The following is a 19542-nucleotide window of genomic DNA, read 5'->3' as shown; positions in this document are numbered from 1 at the left end:
GCAGATAGAGCGGCACCATACTTCTCAAGTCAGAAGCCAGGGCTTCATTAGAGCAGGCCGTTCTGATTCTCACAGTTCCTCTTACGGGCTGGCCAAATGCTTCCCGTACTTAATGAAACTAAACTTCAAGGGAAGGCTACCTTAGTTCTGTAGTGTGAAATGCTGCTGCTTCTTTTATTCCTAAGCATATTGTCCCTACCCTTAGAAGATTTTTTCATTTTAAATATCACATAATATAAAGAATAATTTATAAGTTATGTAGGTATGAGATTTGCATGCTTTCTATCTAATGTGACTGGAATTTTTCTCCAATTACAGCAGAGGGCAAGCCCATCATTCTCCAGTTTCAAAAAAGATTCCAGCTGCTTGTAAGAGGAGAGCTAAACAGAACATTTAATATTTTGAAAAATCTGTCCTGGGGGAAAAGGTTTTCTGTTCACAAAGATATTAAATTATGTACTTTGGCCACTCTGGGGTGTGGATATTTTGAATACTATAACTGTCATTTATTTTTTATCAAGTTCAAGTGGAAAAATTGAAAACTTACTTTTGACATGTAGTCCTTTGGCTGCACGGACCTGTGTGCTGCTGAGATCTACACAGTCACATTCCTCTTGAGTGGAGACGTGTTAGTCTTCAAAATTCTCAGCAAATAGAGCTGCAGCCAAAAATTCCTCTGCTGAGATTCCTTCCGGCCCAGATGAAACTGATAGTTCCAGGCTGTGTTGCTGTCAGTCATCATAATCCAGGTATGGCTGCTGCTCACTGTTTTTAATTTCCCTTTTCTGAACTGAAAGGCAGTGTTTGCCCTTTTCCCATGAGAAGTCAGTGCTAATGTGCCTGGGATTCTAGCAACTACAGATAGTTGGCCCTTTCCACATGGACACAATTAGGCTCTGTTTTAGGGCTGTTGTGGATATGGGCTTGATGATAGACACAATACAGGGGAAGACAGGCCATGTTGGGGCATTATGGAAAAATAAGAACTTTGGAAGTTGATGCCGCAGAGATCAGCTATTTCCTACGTAAAATACTTCTTGGTTATGTTTGCCATTTGGGGGCAGAATGTGAAATTAATTAAATGAACATTATATTTTTGTTTATTCTTTTCACTAGTCACAAGGCTTTTAGAAACATTCAAAGTTTCATCACCAGTTACCATTCTATTCAGACCAGATCAAAATGATTTTCTCTCTTTCTCTTTTTCTCTTCTCCTTATCTCCCTCAACTTTTAAACAAAAATTGCATTTATTCATTCATTAGTGTGTGTGTGTGTGTGTGTGTGTGTGTGTGTGTGTGTGTGTGTGTGTGCCAGGGTGAAGGTTCTCTCCTTCTACCTGCATGAAGGTCCCAGGGATGGAACTTAGATCATCAATCAGGCTTTATCCATTGAGCCTCTCTATCCTTTCTGTTTTTCTTGATAGTAACCCAGGCTGACCATGAACTTGTGATCTTGCTGTCTCTGCCTTCTATGTACTGGGATTTCAGGCATGTACCACCATTTCATATTTTAGATTAATACTTAATTTTTAATACTTAAAAATGGCATGATGGACAGTTCTGAGTTTATATTTCAGTTGGCTCTGTGACCTTAGACCAGTGATGGGTGATCTTTTAGCTTATGAACTGGGGAAGTAAATTATAGAGTTGGTAGGAGGAGTAATAATATGGCAGATATGAAGTATCTGAGGTATGCCTGGTATTCAGAAAATGGTAGTTATATTGCATCATAAATTGCCTGCCTGCTTGCTCATTTATCTTATATTACTTTTTTTTTTTTTAGCTCTCCCTCCCTATTTTTTGCTAACTTAGTTCTTTTCTATTGGAACTTAGAAGTATGGAAATACTTAATTTATGGATAAATTTATCAAAAAATAAGAGCTTTGCTGGTTATCTCCCAAGAGGCTTTGAAGATGTTTGACTTTCAGCCTGATGGTGTTTCCATGTCCTCAGGGCACCATATCTTGGGGAGACTGGACTTGCTCGAGTGGACACTGTGTACTCAGATACAGCCTGAGAAGGAAGCTACCACTGGGGCATAGCTGTGGAGGGCACTGATCCTCCGGAGGTTGTGGACGCGCAGAGGACAGTGAAGAAGGGGTAGTTCCAGGGCTTGGGTGCTGAGTGGTGTGGGTGAAGGTGGCACTGACCACACACTTGCTTTTCTGCTTCTCCTTGAAACTCTGCTGAAAAGGACCACGCCAAAACGGAGAGGTGATAACAGTAGTAAGTCGTGAACCACATTTTGGAAGTTAGTGAAAAGCTAAGAAGTAGATGTTTGCAGGGTGGAACCAAAGACTGTAATTGAAGGAGAAGATCTGGAAAGTCACAGATTCACATGCACTGGGTGTGCATTAGTCACTGAAGTACGAACCTTCTTTATTCTCAGGGGAGGAAATAACACACACTACACATAATGAAGTGATTTAAATAGTGTTAGACGGTGACCGATAGTGAAGAAGAAAATGGGATAAGGAAGGTTAGGTATGCTGAGGGAAGGGGTGGAGAGGAGAGGAGGGGAGGGGCTGGTCATGTTTTACAGTGAGGTGGTTGAGTGGACTTGCTTGAGCAGTGACTTGGAAGATGGGGATTGAGCTAAGCCCATTAGAGGTAGGCTGTTGTAGGCATCAAGATGACTAGTGAAAGCCTGGAGCATGTGGAGACAAACTTGAGAACCAAGGTTATGAACATGGTTGGACAGGAGTAAGAGACAGGTCATGGCTGGAGAGAGAGCTCTTTGAGAGGACCAAAGTCTGGTTCCCGCAGTCATGTCAGGTGGCTCACAACCACCTGTAACTCCAGCTCCACGGGGGAGGATCTGACATCTTTGGCTTCTGTGAGCACTAGCACATATGTTCACATTACCACTGTACCCCCTACCCCCTCCCACCCCCACCAGATACACATAATTAACAAATAACAAATGAAGAGATCAAAGGTAATGAAGGGGTGTGAGTAGATGATGGAAATTTTTGGCCATTGTAGGGATGTTCTGAGAGTAAGCTTGTTGTGGAATATTATTTTAACCAGGCAAAGGTGTGTTACGTTTGTTTATGCTGCAGAATATTGTTTTAACTGTGTAAAGGTGTATTACATTTGTGTGTGCTGCATTTGTTTAACAATATAAGGATGATTGTTTAATTATGTAAAGATGTGTTGCATCTGTTTCACCTTGCCTGCCTAAGGCACCTGATTGGTCTAATAAAAAGCTGAACAGCCAATAGCTAGGCAGGAGTGATAGGACAGGGCCGTGGGTCAGAGACAAAAAGAGAAGAATGAGAAAAATGCCTGGGGCCAGATACCAGGCAGGCATAAGCCAGCCAGACATACAGACAGCAAGCAAGAAAGAAAAAAGTAAAAATCTCTGAGGCAAAATGTAGATAAAGAGAAACAGGTTAATTTAAGTTAAAAGAGCGAGCTAGAAATGAGTGTAAGCTAAGGCTGAACATTCAACACTAATAAGAAGTCTCTGTGTCATTATGTGGGAGCTGGTTGGTATCCCAAAAGAAGAAACCTGGTACGTAAGTTGGAATGACATGGTCTGCCCAAGGTTTTACCAGGGTCAAACAAGAATGTGTATGCCAACCTGTGACACTCTGCCTGCTTCTAATGGCCAGCACTCAGAAGACTGTTGGGCTCATGACTGTTCCTCACATGTTCCACTCCAAAGAAGGACATATAGGAGAATGGGAAGCATTTCTTGGGGAGACTAATTAGAAGGTCTACACGCAGTGGTTTTGGGGTCCCCATTGGAAAAGGTCATTTGCCATGTTAGCCTATGATGGTGTCACGAGATGGTGCATTGCACACATCTAAGTATACCTACTGTTCACTTCAGTTCTTGCTCTCTTGACTTGAGCAGACATGTTTGAACAAAGGTTTTATATTAATGAAACCAAAATAGGTGAAAAAGAATGTGAAAGGAACAGAGTCAGGGTCAGAACTTGTGAACTTGGGTAATAGAGTGTGCAGTATCTATAAAGAGCAACAGGGTACTTGCACAGCACCATTCAAAGATGGACTCGTGGTCATCTAAAGTGTTACTTATTCAGCAGGAGAGTTAGGAGGTGAAGTAAGTAGTCTTTAAGGTACCTTTAGAAAGGGTAAGGCGGTGTAGACTAGAGAGGAGGTGAGAGGTTCAGGAGAGTACTTGAAGCTGCTTAGCACTTGACCAACAGAGCCTCAGAAGTTTGAGGTGATTGGCTGTTCTTCCAGTCAGCTCTGTGGTCTGGACTCCAGCACTGACTCCGGGGAATGTTTTTCTGCTCCTCTTCACTATTCTCTGCTGACACAGCATGTGTACAGAGTAGATTCTCTAATATTTTGACTGAAATTAGCCTCATCTTTCATAGAAAAGACACATAATAAACTAAGCTAAGCAGGAGCTAATGAGAAGGAAACATTGTTTTTTCAAGAAAGACAATTTACTTTCTTTTTTTTTTTTTTGGTCAGTTGGGAATAGTCTTGTGTGTGTGTGTGTGTGTGTGTGTGTGTGTGTGTGTGTGTGTGTGTGTGTGTGTGTGTGTTGAGACAAGGTCTCACTGTCCAGGACTCTAGCTGTCCTGGAACTCACTGTAGACCAGGCTGGCCGTATTTCACCAGTCCTTACTGTAAGTGACAGTGGTGGTGACTGCACTGAGAAGGAGGGACGGAGCATGCTGTGGGAGAGCTAGGATGGCTGTGTGGAAGCTTTGGCTGTCGATGTGGAAGTACCCGTGGGCATGGCATCTAGAGGGAGCTGAAGTGATGGCTGAAGAAGGATGTGGTAGGAGCCCTTACCTCCACTGATACATGTCTGTGAAACTAGTTATAAATAGTGTAGCTTCATTTTGGCAAAACAAAAATTGAAGGCATTTAATGCCGCCACGTTGCATCCTTCTGTGTATTAAGGCTGTGTCTGTCACCTGCATCTTCCCAACTGGTCCTTTACATGTGATCTTTCTCCTTCTCTTTCTGCTTTCATTGCTGATCCATTTTCTGCTGTTGTTCCACACAGGGTCTTTTGTTGGCTGCTGGTGGCACTGCTGTGAGAGGGTCTGGAGACTAGGCCTAGAGGGCTGGAGCAGTCATTGGTGGTGTGCCTTTGAGGGTTATACCAGTCTCTTCAGTCGGTGCTGTCTGTCCACCTTCTCCATCGACTCCCACCACCATGATGTTCTGCCTGAGCACATGGACCCAAGCAACTGCTGTGGGATGTCGTTCTGTATGCTGTGAATATGTGTTGCTCTGATTGGCTGATAAATAAAATAGTGATTGGCCAGTAGCCAGACAGGAAGTATAATACAGGCAGGAAGTACCAAGCAGACAAGGAGAATTCTGGGAAGAGGAAGGGCTAACTGAGGAGTTGCCAGCCAGACACAGAGGAAGCAAGATGACAAGGCAGAACTGAGAAAAGGTACCAAGCCATGTGACTAAACATAGATAAGAATTATGGGTTAAGTCAAGTGTAAGAGCTGGTCAGTAATAAGCCTGAGCTAATGGCTGAGCAGTTATAATTAATATAACTTCTGAGTGATTGTTCTACAAGTGGGCCATGGGACTGCGGGGGCTTGGTTGGACCCGAGAAACATCTGACTACAAGCAACCATGGGCCCCAGGAACCAGAATAAATCTTCCCTCTTTTAACTTGCTCTGGCAGATGTATGGGATATATTAAAGAAGCCAGCACACCTCTCTAAATTGACATGGCCTTTTGACTTAATAGTACAGTGAGTAAAACTGTAGCCATGTGGCCTGGGAGATCTTTTGTAGTGAACTGTTTTCTCTGAAGAAGTCACTTGTGATCTCTTGCTGTAGCTTCCTTTAATGATGACACTTCTCACCGTAATGAAGGCCACTCATGTGCCAGTGTTGTTCCTTTGAGTTATTTAGTGTATATTGTACGTTCTACAAGGCCAAGGGCTGTCAGCTCTGTTTACTGTTTAATGGCAGTCACAGTACATGTGCATAGTAGATTCCCAGATATCTGATATGACATCATCATATGCCATTGAGAAGGAGATTATTAGTGTTTAAAAGAGCATGGCGTTTGAGTTAGACAAGCCTGGATTTCAAATCCATCTCTACTGCTTACTAGCCATTTTACTTATCTCCCCTTGTGAATCCCAGTTTCCTCGTCTGCATAATAGAAATGGTCATGGTTCCTCATGATGGAGGTTGCTGTCTGGATTAAATGGAATCAAGCAGATGAACTGCTCAGCACACAGTAATGGCTAGTGTGTGCTCACTGTGGTTACTCTGGCCTTGTTTCTGAGTGATGCTGTCACTATTTGCTCAGACTTTGAGAGCTTCCATCTGCTTGTCAAGAGGAATTTTTCCTCCTCAAGGATTGAGCAAGTGTTGATGGCTGCTTGCCATCTGTCTGCACCTCTTTCCCTCCCTCCGAATAACCACTCCTTGCTCTTAACACCTAGGCCCTGGCACGTCAGAGACATTTTCAGTTCCTATCATCTGCTGCTGCTGCGATCATTTTCTTCCTGCTCTTTGAAAGCATCACAGTTAATTATTTTTTTATTAAAGTGATGCCTGGCGTTAATAAAGTAAAAGGAAAAGTTATACTTTCCCCCCTCACTTCTCTAGGGATACCATGAGAGGTCACACAGGTTTTAGAGAAAAAATTCTGTCAGAAAATAGGTTTGTTTTTTTAAATGATATCTATTGTGTAATTTCTAGTACAGTGAGAAAACGTTTTTCACAAAACATTCTCCACCCCGTGGAGTGTGGCTTGCTTTCAGAGAAAGTGATGAGAAAAACTTGCAGTGCTTTCAAGAAGGGGGGTTGGTGTCCTCCGAGGTGGGAGTCTGTTCTGCTCATCTCTCTGTCCACTGGCAGGCAGGGACTGTCTGTGTGAGAACCGATCCGCCATGTGGCTGTTGTGCTCATTCCTGGGTTTGTATTTTGCTGTACTGTGAGTGGTCCGTGCAGGTGCTCCCGTACATCTCCATCCCGCTCTCTCTGACTTCCACTGCTTTGACACGGGTTTGACACGGGTAGACGTTTTTGGCCCTTGAGTCGGTGGCTGAAGTGCTCTTGGCTTTTCTTTTTTATTTTTTTTTTTTTTTGTTGAAGAATTTGGGTCTGTTGTTTGAAAACTGCCCCTCACTTTGGGTTTGTGAGGTTTTAATAGAGGAAGGTTTTGCAGTTCTGCGGAGACCCATGGGAGGACACTCAGCTCCCAGGTGTGTCAGTGGGCACCTGGTACCAGTTTGTAGCGGTACTGTTGATCACTTGGTTAAGATGCACAGGAGGGTTCCCCAGGGTCAGGTTATGGTTTGTCCCTCTGTAACTCCCGTGTGATGTGAACTAGCTCCTTCCTCATTAGATGTCTGCTGTTGCATCCTTCCTCATTCACCGGTGCCGTCCTACTAAGGAAGGCTTCCCTTCTGCCGCTTTTATTTCTATTCATTTGAACTCACAGATTCTTATTTGTTTAGTAGATTATATTTTATTACTGACATTAATTAATTTATTACTGGCATTAAACATTTTGATGCTTAAATTAGTTCAGGTCTAGCTGGTAGGAACCCTTGCAAATAGCCTCATTCTCTTGATAGAGCTTCATCATTTACGCAGTCTGCATTATCTTTCCGTGTATTAAGGTATTCAAAGTTCTTTTTGTTCTTTCTACCTTAGCCCTAGGCTCAGTCTTTTCTCTAAGGTGCTCTGGGTCCTTTTCATGGAAATTGGTGTTTTAAAGACAAGATCTGAGTCTTTGGTGCAATCACTGCTGCTAACGTATCATTGTTGGAGATGCCATCAGATCTCATGTTTTTCAGGAACCAAGCAAAGAAAGATATGTGTGTGTCTGCATTGTGTCGTGTTGATTATTACAGCTCATTAGAGTACCTACAACACTACAGTACCCATTCTAGATCCTGTTTGTGACTTTCTAATGGTAAAAACTTGGCTCTGTAGTATTATCTTCTGTCCCTGGTAGGACCCCTGCTTTGTCATTAAGTGAAATGTTTGAATTAAGTTATAATAAACAGTTACAGTGTTAGGTATCCTCACTCTATGGTCAGTGTTCGGCATGAAGTAGAAGAAGCAGTATGTTCATTTTTTAAATTTTTGACAGTGGTTCTCAACCTGTGGGTTGTGACTCCTTTGACAAACTTCTGTCTCCAAAAAATATATTATGATTCATAACAGTACTAAAATTACACTTATGAAGTAGCAATGAATATAATTATATGGTTGGGGTCACCACAATATGAGGAACTGTATTAAAGGGTCACAGCATTAGGAAGGTTGAGAAACCTCTGCTTTTGACTATATGATATACAACTATATAAATATCCTTGCTTTTTACTGTTTAAAGTATGGATATGATAGATTATTCAGTTACTGTGAACTATTAACATCTAGCTTGTTTCCAACAAGAAAAAGTCAGAACTTAATAAAATTGCTCAGTAAGAAAAATAGCTCCTTTGTCTGTAGGCAGCAGTATCGAACAGACTTCAGCATTTCTGACTACAGAATTAGCTTGCAGACTTTGTCGGGCTCGTTTCTCACACCTGTCAGCTGTAGCAATGTGAAATATATTCTTCATCTGAATCCCTTCCTGTGCCTCCTGCTGCCAGACAGACAGAGCTCCCTTTGCTGCCGCTTGGTATTAGGCTGCTAAACAAGAATGCTTGGAACTGACTGAGGAGCTGGAGACCAGAGAGTTCTGATAACCTGGAGATTCATTCCCAAATTACATTGTTAGCGCTGTGTGTAGTCCTGGAAAAAACAGTAGGGTTTCCTTCCCTGTGCCCTCCACAGTTACATAGTGACAGTTTAGGACCGCTCCGTGATGTAATTAAAACTATACCCTGTTCTCAGGGTGGTTCTATTCTTAGAAATGTGCTTTCAAAGTGATCTTTACTTGTTTTACTCTTGTTTATTTACCTCAGGTGTGTTAGTTGTAGCTGTGGCTTCTCGTAACAGTTTCTAATGTGAGTTTCTCATGCCACCAGGCAAGTAGGGAGGACATGATAGCTTCATGCTCAGCCCGGCTTTTCCACAGGACATCTAGGAACGGCCTTTGTTAGAAGAGATTTTTCTTCACTGTGGATTTTCTAACCCAGATGGATGTATTTGTTTTAGGCTTTTCTCTTCATACTTATGAAGGAGTGGGTCTTTAAAAACTGGACAGAAAGATCAAAACCTCCCAAGCACTCTAATCTTAAAGGCATTTTTGTGTTTAAAGAAAAACTGAAATGGCAATTTATATGAATAGTCTTTTGTTCTAGAGTAAACTTGAGAGCCATGTTCTATATGTTCAAACCTTTCAAGTGTGGACACTCAGAGCTAATTATGTCCCGTGAGACAAGGCGTGATTGTCATGATGTATGTCCCTGCTACACACACACACACACACACACACACACACACACACACACACACACACACTGCTGTCACAGCATGACCTATTGGCTGTAGTTTCAAATACATCTTTGCACTTTTAGCCAGTTATGATTTTGTTTTCATTTTCAGTTTTTAGTAGTTGTCCCATTGGGTTTTATGACAGTGCAGTATCTTTTTTAGGGTTATACATGAACCCCAGGGATACAACCCAGAAGAGGAATGGGAAAGGAAACTCCATCCTGCTAGGGGTCACTCAGGTTCAGTGTTGACGGTGGGAGCTGTCTTTTTCAGTTAAAGTGAAAACCAATGGTTTTTTCCTCCCATTTCCAATCACAAGTGTGGCAGAATATTTATTTAAAAAGAATCTTTAAAAGATACATAATAAACTCTACATTTAATCAAATTATGGAAGGCAGCATCCTGAGGTGCAGAGCCATAGGCGGCACCTGGCATCAGAGGAGGCCATGTTCCCTTCTCACAGTGCATCCCTGGGCAGAGCAGGGTTTGTTCGGACGTGGTGCATGCTCAGCTAAGATGTGTGCGAAGAATGAATGAATCTCAGGAGCTTTTGTCTGACTTTTCTTTGATTATTTTTCAATTGAAGATAGAATCTCCTTTCATACAGTTGACTTGTCATTTTACAGATAAGGAATCTTAATTTGCAGATGGAATGGGCTAGGACAGACGTGGAGCCCCAAGTTACTTCACGCTCGCTTATCACTTGCTCTGTCTTCAAAACGAGTTTATTTTCAGGCTGTGTAATAGTTGGAGCTAAGCCAAACATAATAATGTGAAATTTTTATATGTACTGCTACAGTGCCTTGACCATTTTCAGTTGTGATTTGCATATCCGTTGTCTGTAAACAGACAGTTACAATGTTCTCATGGAGGTACTTAAACAGTGGCTTTCTTGGGCTAATTTTTTCCTTTTCTGTTGTGATTACTGTTCTTTGTTTAACTTGTTGCTAACTTCCCTACTGAGGGCTGTTATAGTTGGATTTGTTGAACAGAGTATAGTGTCACTGACTGGAGTGTGAAGGGACTTCAGAAGCTATCTTGCTGAAGCAATTCATTATTTACAAGAAGAAAGGCCTCCAAGCGCTGAGTGGCTTGTCAATGCCACATCAATAGATGGGGACAGAGCTGGAAGTAGAGCCTGGGTTTTATGGTCTCTTGTCCAGTGCATCTTTGTTGTGAATAATTTACCTCTAACTGGCAGATAAAACAAGAAGTCAGAGTTTTGGTGCAGATTTATCGGGGCAGTGATATATGATAAAATGTAGGGCAATCGGGGGCAGGCTTAGTTTCTCTGTGCTTTTCTTTCTTCCCAAGCGCTAGGTCCCTATGCCTGTTGAAGAGGGAGTTAGTGAGAAGAAAACCTAAGGAGATGAGGACTCGTTAGGCTGTCAGGGTTGGAGCGCACACTTGAGAGCTCTGACCTGCTAGCAGGGCAGGAAGAATGATTATGGAGAGAAGAATGATGTTGTGGCTGTACCATGTGATCATTTTACAGGGATTGCAGACACTGGTTAGCTCTGCTTTGTTGATCGAAGGTGTAACCAGGAGAGATAGGCAAGCCCAGCTGGAGATTCCTAAGTATTACTTCATGAAAAGGACAACAGCCTGGCACACGTGGGCCTGTGTATGCATGTCTACATATGTGTTTAAAGATTATATTTGTATTGATTGAGTGATCCCAGAGGAGTCAAAGCAGTTTTATATTGATAGATTGGCATTTGGGAGATAAATTACTTTTTCTCTGATAATTATATTATTTAATGTGTTACTTTCACGTGTTACTTTTATTAAATAAAATAGAAATAAATAAATCGATTTATAGAATTTTAGACTTAAGATCTTTTTAATTTTTAGTTTTTCTAGTAGGGTCTTGCTCTGTGTCCCAGGCTTTCCTTGCTTAAAAGCTGAAAAGCTGAAAATAGTGATGACAGCTCATAGATATGGTGGTATTTTATTTGTACTAGAATGTGATTTTAATTGTATGTTAATAAATAAAGTTGCTTGGAGGTCAGAGCTAATAGCAAGCCATAGCAGAGCTGGGCGTTCGTGGCGCACGCCTTTAATCTCAGCACTTGGTAGAAGAGCTAGGTAGATCCCTGTGTGTTCAAGGATACAGCCAGCATTGGAGACACACGCCTTTAATCTCAATAACATAGAAGACCTGGAGGGCGGTACTTACAGGCAGTGACGAGGCAGTCATGTGTTTGGGTTTACAACCAATGAGAAGGCAGAACAGAAAGTCTATATAAAGACAAACACACAGGAAGTAGGTCTCTTTTGGAGAGGTAGGACCACCGCAGGAGGAAGGGTAAGGTTTTAGCTCTGAGCTCTGACATCTTGGCTTTCTTCTTTACATTGGTTCTGTTTCTTATTTAATAAGATGGTTGGTTACATCTACAAATAAACTTTCCTGTAGAAAAAGGACATCTCTAAAGGACTTGTCCTCTGAATCACTGTGCGCTGTGCATTTGCAACACACTGCATTCTTCTGGAAGCTGACTTTTAAATGTGCTCTGTGGTGGCTTGAAAGACTATGGCCCCCAAAGGGAGTGGCACTACTAGGAGGTGTGGCCTAGTTGGAGGAAGTGTGTCACTGTGGAGGTGGGCTCTCTTTTGCTCAAGCTTCCCTCCCTCTGTGCGACTGGTAGTTGACTTCCTGTTGTCTGCAAGATGTAGCACTCTCAGATACTCCAGCACCATGTCTGCCTGCCTGCTGTCATGCTCCCTGTCATGATGATGATAGACTGAACCTCTGAAACTGTAAGAGAACCACTCCAATTAAATGTTTTCTTTATAAGAGTTAACATGGTCATGGTGTCTCTTCACAGTAAGAGAAACCCCAACTAAGACATGTTCTCTTAAGCTGAGAGTTTTCAAATGCCTATAGTTCCGATTCACTTACTTTTAAAATGTGTTTCGTGTTATTTCATAAATCTCTTATATTTAGCAGTAAACATATTAAAGTTAGTATATTCACCAAATTTTTGTATGGGACATTGTTTCCATATAAAATCAAGGCCAGTGAATTCTCATGACCTTTGATTAACTGAAGACTGGAACTACCCTTCTGCTAGAAGTAGATTACTATTGTACTATGTGGATTTTCTAAGTCCTGAGTTTCTTGAGCCTTTAATAACTTCATAAATACTCTTGTAATTTTCCAGCACTGGAGAACCTTGGCCTAAAAAGTTGCTTGTTTAATTTAAATCATAGATACTAATAAAAGAAAAAATATTTTGGGGTATAAATATTTACTGAAAGCGTGTTAGTCACAGGTTTCACATAGCACCAACAAAGCTGTTCTTCATAGAAAAATTAAAAACTAGGCAATTTAAAAACTGAGGAAAACACAAGTGATAATTTGTGTTTGGGGTGAGAAAACAGAATACTATTTCTTTTCGTGCTTAAGAAATGTGTTTTATAATTAACTGCTCTTAGATGCTATTATTTTTCCTTATAGTAGCATCAGATTAATATTTATAGTGTGTAATCAGGTCTTGCAATTAAACACCACATTAAAATTGTCTTTGTGGTTATTGTTGTGGGTGTACATGATGTGGGAGGGATACATATGCCATGTTGTACTCGTGGAGGTCAGAGGGCAACTTTGGTGGTCGGTTCTCCCCTTCTCCCTTCGCATGGTCCACCGTCATTAGATCCTCAGGCTTCTGCACCAGGCCCCTTTGCCTGCTGAGCCGTCTCACCAGCCTAACATCCATCTCAACACAGGAAGCGTCCACTCCATGGGGCTTGTAAAGCTTGTAGAAACCCAGTGCTGGTCTGCAAGCTCAGAATGTGGAGCGTAGTTGGTTCAAGCTACAAAGGAACAAAGTAAATTGCACATGAGGGAATAGTTATAAAGAAGGGGGGAGGGGGCTGGGCAGTGGTGGTGCGTACCTTTAATCCCAGCACTCAGGAGGCAGAGGCAGGTGGATCTCTGAGTTCAAGGCCAGCCTGGGCTATAGAGTAAGTTCCAGGACAGCCAGAGCTGTTACACAGAGAAACCCTGTCTCAGGAAAAAAGAAAAAGCAAGCAGACAAACAAACAAGAAGAAGGCAGGAGATCCGATGTGCTGCACAGTCTTCCTTAGCTTTTAATGAGTTTACTAAGTTAGCCTCCATGAAGAACTCTGACCACCTTTCCCTGTTGCTGCTATGAAGTTTTCATTGAAAAGTAGGTCGTTGTGGTTGACTCCTGCTGTGACGTTGGTGAGGAGAGCACAGAAGACCTGGCTTGTTGTGCAGTGGGGCTGCTGGAGAACCTAGCTTGTTAGAGGGCCCTAATTTCTACTTCTAGAACATGTCTTACTTAAGGCTGTGCAGCATGCGGTTGCATGTTTTCTGCATATACTGTAAGGATATTAAACTTAAAATGCGGTATTAATTATTTTGACCATTTTCTCTTTTTCCGTTTGTGGTGGAAGCTCAAAGAACAATGAAAGTGGCTGGTGCCTTTCTGGGCTCCTGAGGAGCAAATGTTAATTTAATTAGAAATGGTCCAGCAGACGTTGGCTAGAGGCATGTTAGAAGCATGCATAAGTCTTGCTTTTGACATGGTTTTGTTGTTTTGTGGAGATGAAGTCTTGATGTGTGCCCGAGATTGGCTGTGAACCCATGGCAGTCCTCTTGCCTCAGGCCTCCTACGTGCTGGGAAACAGATACATGCCAACATGCTAGGCAGACCCTTGCAGGTGTAAGATTCATGCTTGCTATTAAATTTTAGGATTCGTTCATGATTTAAATGTTTTTATAGGAGAAAAATGTGTGAAAACAGCCAGGAAAATTCTAGAAATATCAAGTGAAATACATCTTCAGATGGCAAAATGGGGTATTGATAATATCTGCTTCTGTAGGTTATCATGAGAATTAAAGGGTATAATTTATTTAAAATTCTTAATATTGTATCTGACACAAAGCAAATGGTTAATGTTTTTGTGTATGGTGTGTGTGTGTGTGTGTGTGTGTGTGTGTGTGTGTGTGTGTGTCTTTGCATGTGTGCACACATACTATGCACATGTGGTGGTCAGAGAACATCCTTGACATTGGCCCTGACCTCCCCTCGTGTGAGATGGGGCCTTTCTCCTTGTTGTTGCCCCTCTATCGATCCACTGTGCCCGTTAGGCACCATGTGTGTTTTCCTTCTGTAAACGAGATCATTTTGTAATTCAGGCATTTTTACTAACAGCCAGTTCCTAGAATAGTGAGCCACTAACAAGAAGTTTAACAATGCTCTAAATGGGTGCCATTGTCTCTAACCGTTACTCATTACTGAGCTGATGAATGATATTCTTACCCTACTGCTAGAGAAGTACTTACTAAATAGCATAAATCTTTTGTTTTCTCTACTTTAATGGGTTCAGACAGTACTTGCACAGGGTGTGCCATACCCTGTTCTGGACTCTTACTTGGTTGGTGATCTCTTGGCAGTTGGGGGTGTGTGGGTGTGGGCGTCCCTCTTAGAAGATCCTTCCTTCCTCTCACTTTCCATTCTGTGGGTTTGTATCCCTGCAGTTGGAGAAAAGGAGAGAGTCTGTTAGTTTGGGCTTTAAAAATAGTTTTACAAAAAGAACAAACCCCAAATTCTATTGGTCATATTTAGAGAATGTTAAGGATCCAGTGGACTATTATGAAAAATGAGAATGGGTGGGTGGGTCACTGTTTTAAATGACTGGTTTAAAAATGGAAGCTAGAGATCCACCTCATTTATCTGAACTAAAAAGAATTACAGGGCAACCTAAGCTACATAGTGAGAACCTGTTTCAAATAAAACAGACAACACCAACAGCTTCCCCCAGCCCTGCCTCACTTCCCCAGTCAAAACCTAAGTATGAAGAAATGCCCCATATTGTGGCTGAAGCAGAAATATGGCAAGTTAGAGGCCACCTGGAGCTATATAACGAAACCCTGTCTGGGGTGGAGTAGAGACACACATAGGTGCTTCCTTAGACCTTTGTTTTTATAACTAGTATCCTAGTTATATGTTGATGGAGACTTTGATAAGTTTTATAACTAGTTACCCTAGTTATATGTTGATGGAGACTTCGGTAAGTTTTATAACTAGTGCCCTAGGTTTATGTTGATGGAGACTTCAGTAGTTTTATAACTAGTGCCCTAGTTATATGTTGATAGTGCCCATGTTAACATGTTGATGGAGACCTTTTCTATTTATTTCCTCCTCCGTTTCTCCCCTTCCACCCCCACCCTCCCTTTTCTTTTTGCTAAATAAAGAATGCTGCAGCTGGGCAGCGGTGGCGCACGCCTTTAATCCCAGCACACAGGAGGCAGACAGGTGGATCTCTGTGAGTTTGAGGCCAGCATGGACTTCAGAGTGAGTTCCAGGACTGCCAGGGCTACACAGTGAAACCCTGTCTCAAACAAAGAATGCTGTAACCCATATCCCTGTATACACTGTTTGAATGAAATTTTAGGCTTAGTCATGGGGTGAGCGCCAGTGGCAGTGGGTTTCTAGATGAAAGGACTTTACAAGGTACATTGAAGTCTGTTAGTAGCTATAACTGCCCTGTAGAGAGACCTCTAGTTACATTGTCACTACATTTCCTCACTTTTGTGGGCACCAGCCATCTACATTTTAGTGTTTTGATTGGAACAAAGTTTTGTTATGAGTAAGCAATTTTGAACTTATTAACTTTATAACTTGTTTGTTCACGTCTTCTGGCTGTTAGTTACCTACCAGTATTACCCGCTCTAACCAGTAGTCTTGTGTTACTTAGGTTGGCTCCAGCTGCTCACTCAGTGGCTGCAGAAGACTCATGACTGAGGGCCTGGGGAGAGGAGCTGTGCCCTGGGAATGGCATTAAGGTGAATCATGTGATTCCCCCAGCCAAGGTGTCCATTCATGTGGAAGGTAGGAGTCGATCACTTACCACTTTGTAGAAAAGCATTTTTGTAAACATAAACTGTTATAAAAACAAAGTATTACATGTTGTGTAAGTTCATTTACTTTTGAGAACAACTTTCAAATGCTTTTTTTAATTCTTTAAATACAGGTTCTCATTGTATATCCTTCCCTGGGGTGGAGCTCACTCTGTAGACCAGGCTATTCTAGAACTCACAGAGATCCACCTGCCTCTGCCTCCCAAGTGCTGGGATTAAAGGCGTGCGCCACCCCCCCACCCCCCCCCCACCCCCCCCCCACCCCCGCCCCCGGCTATCCTTAGCCTCTTACAGATCTCTGAGGCAGGTTCTGCAGTCTTAATTTATGGGAAAACAAGGTCTACTTTCTAGTGTTAATGGTATGATTTTGTGTGTACAGAGGTTAGGGGTATGACCTTGGTTTGGGCACGTAAATAAAAGGAACACATTCATTCATGTGTGTTTGTTTGCTCTGTCCTCTCTTGTGCAGTTAGTCTGCCCTGGGGAGACTCAGGCTCTGGGGTTCTTACCTTAGAAGTGGGTTCTGTCAGGGAAGGACTGGTGAGTGCATCATCTGCCTCAAAATGTTACTTAGGCCTCGCCTTTGGCCCTGTGACAGCCAGCTTGGCTATTTAGCTGTTTAAGGCTGCAGGGGAATATTTTTACCGCCGCCCCCCAACCCCCCCCATACCACTTTTTTAAAACACACAGAATAAGTTGAGTTGCTTTAAACCTCCAAGTGCGTGTTTATTACACTTGAGTGTGTTTAGTGTTGATTAGCAAGTGAGTCCACATTGTGATGTGAGGGGGATGTCAGAGATGACAGAAATGAGCCTTGTTTGAAATTTGGTGACCTTGTATAATATTATGAAGGATCGATAAAGAAATTTTAGTGTAATTATAGATCTGTTTTTGTAGATTATGAGGAATATTTTAAATATGAAGAGAAATATATTTATTTTGAAACCAGGTCATTCTGTCTTGTTTGGCTGGCCTTGAACTCTTGATCTCCAGCAGTCCTTCCTCAGGCTCTAGAATAGGTGGCCTACAGCCATGCATGACTATGCCAGGCCAGATTAGTTTTCCAAGTCCTCAGACTTACAAGCAAAGGAAGATTAAAGCAAGGTGGTAATTCTCCAGTGCTGGCAGAAATGACAGCGTTACTCACCTTGCTGGAAACGTGGGCTGGCAACAGAAGATCAAAATGATAAGCGAAAAGCCAGTTTCCTTGGGGCTGGAGCAATGACCCAGCAGGTAAGAGCACTACCTGCTCTTCAAGAGGACTCAGGTTCAAGTCTCAGCACTTACATGGCAGCTCACATCTGTCTACAGCTCCAGTTTTAGGGGATCAGATTCCTTCTTCTGGCCTCCTCAGACACCAGTTATGCAAATGGTTCACAGACATACATGGAGGCAAAACACCCATACACACAAAATGAAAACTCAAAAAGGCAGTTCCCAAAGAGAACATACATGCTGCTATCATGTACAGAAAAAGATTTATGTGCCCAGTGTGCTAACATATGCCTATATGGGCTTTCTACAAGTTTAAGGCTAGCCTGACCTACATGATGAGACCCTGCCCTCCAAAACAGAAGAAAAAGGATTTAGTTTCCTTAATAATCAAAGAAATGTAAGCTTCTCTTAGAAGTAGTTGTTAGCATTAACAGAATATTGTAGCTATCGGGGAAGACTTGTTGAGGTAAGCAAGTATGTCCTGGGTATGTTAACATTCGAGAAAGTAATTTGTAGGACTCTTAAGAATGTTTTAATAAGTAAAAAAGTCACACATAAAGTTATCACCACTCAGGTGATTCTTTGTTGAGATTTGTTTTTTAAATATAAAAAACCCCAGAAGCAATCTGATAGTTCAGTCATGCTAGGGATGTTTGAAACCAAGTATTTGAAACTGAATATGTTCGATACAGTGTTATGAACCTTTTGGTTTGCATTTATGCAGCTTGAGGGGTTGTTTTGATGGGAGTAGGTAAGAGCCGGAGTATACTCTCAGTGATCTTGGAAAGAAGAACATGTGAAAAAAACTGCCAATGTAGACGGGGGACCTGTGCTTCAGGGTTGTGGGTTTTTGTTCCCTGGTTCTGTTCCTGCTGTCCTGTGTGGTCCAGTTTTTCTTCAGTGTGCAAGGACTTTTGTGATCAGAAAACCAGTGAACATTATTTTAAAATCGCCTCTGCAGTGACCTTTCAGTACTAGGGAATGGGCCGGATGGGCCTTGGGGAGAGATTTTTTTTTTTGTTTGTTTTGTTTTGTTTTTTTGTGGGAAGCCTGTTTATCACAGGGTAAAATGTTGGTTTTCTTAAAGAGAGGACAATGTTTTCCTGTGTAATGGAACTTACTAAGATGGTTCAATGGAAAATGTGGCTTTTCTGTGTGCGGAGTCTCCTAAAATATCATGTTGGAAAGTGCTGCAGGCCGCAGGAATATATCATAAGAACTCAGCTGGTTATGGCAAAGTCACTACCTGGAGGGATCAGGGAATTCCTCCAGAGGAAGCCAAATCCCAAGGAGTTTTTGGTGTTACTTGGCTTGTTATATATCAGCTGTATTCTGTTATGAAAATCATGTGTGCCTTCATAGTTTTCCCAATTGACTTTTCCCTAAGAAGGGCTAACAGTGTGGACTGACACTCTCTGGACATACACATTCCAGGTATGTGGAGAACTTCCTCAGGAAAGCCTTTCTCTGGAATACCTTGGCCACTTTCAAGGACTAGCAGTAATAACAGTCCACATGCAAGTCTCCTGAATTAAGACAAATTCCACAAGGAGACACTGCCTAGGTCAGGTGGATGTTCAGTAATAGCTTTATACAATTTAGCTTGGACCCTCCTTTCTTACAGCCTTACTAACTTTATAGACCTCTAACTCCTTATCTAACTACTTCTAGAAATATTTGGTTGACCTTCTGCACTGACAGCTATGCTCAGCCAGAACCCCAGTTCAAGCCTCCCTGTAATTATCATCATTGGCAGCATCCGGCCAGGTCCATCCCCAGATGGAGGAAAGTACCTTATTAGAGATACCTCTGTATTCTCTAAGAACAGACTTAAGCGTCCAGGCTACCTATTTGAGAAGGCCTGGCAGATGTGCCAATTAAGCTTTACTTTCTCCTTTCCCAAACCTTACCTCTAATTCCAGATCTCCCTTTAACTATCACCAGAGGCATTTAGCTGTACAGGTTGCCTAGCGACCGAGCACACTTTCCCCGACCCTGCAGAAAAAAACGGCAGATAGCTTGGACAGATATGAGTCACAGGAAAAAAGAAGACAGTTTTATTTTCTCC

The 19542-nt window shown here is 42.1% G+C and overlaps 1 protein-coding gene across 9 annotated transcripts in view; it reads left to right on the top strand.

Moving 5' to 3' along the window:
- Positions 1-19542, top strand: part of Disp1 (dispatched RND transporter family member 1) — a 160558-nt gene that overhangs the window by 46517 nt on the left and 94499 nt on the right. For 4 of the 9 annotated variants that reach the window (XM_076548131.1, XM_006988602.3, XM_042258753.2 and 1 more), the window contains one exon: positions 16097-16230. The exons of 1 other annotated variant lie outside the window; for it this stretch is intronic. The gene's annotated coding sequence lies outside the window, so the exon portion shown is untranslated. Of the gene's footprint in view, positions 1-194; positions 750-16096; positions 16231-19542 lie in introns of those variants that run through there. 4 more of the 9 variants (XM_042258754.2, XM_076548132.1, XM_076548133.1 and 1 more) reach the window with 2 other exon arrangements.

This window comes from Peromyscus maniculatus, chromosome 11 (genome assembly GCF_049852395.1).
Source record: "Peromyscus maniculatus bairdii isolate BWxNUB_F1_BW_parent chromosome 11, HU_Pman_BW_mat_3.1, whole genome shotgun sequence".
NCBI lineage: Eukaryota > Metazoa > Chordata > Mammalia > Rodentia > Cricetidae > Peromyscus > Peromyscus maniculatus.
Note: the sequence above shows the minus strand (reverse complement) of the source record. Positions and strands in the feature narration are given on the sequence as shown.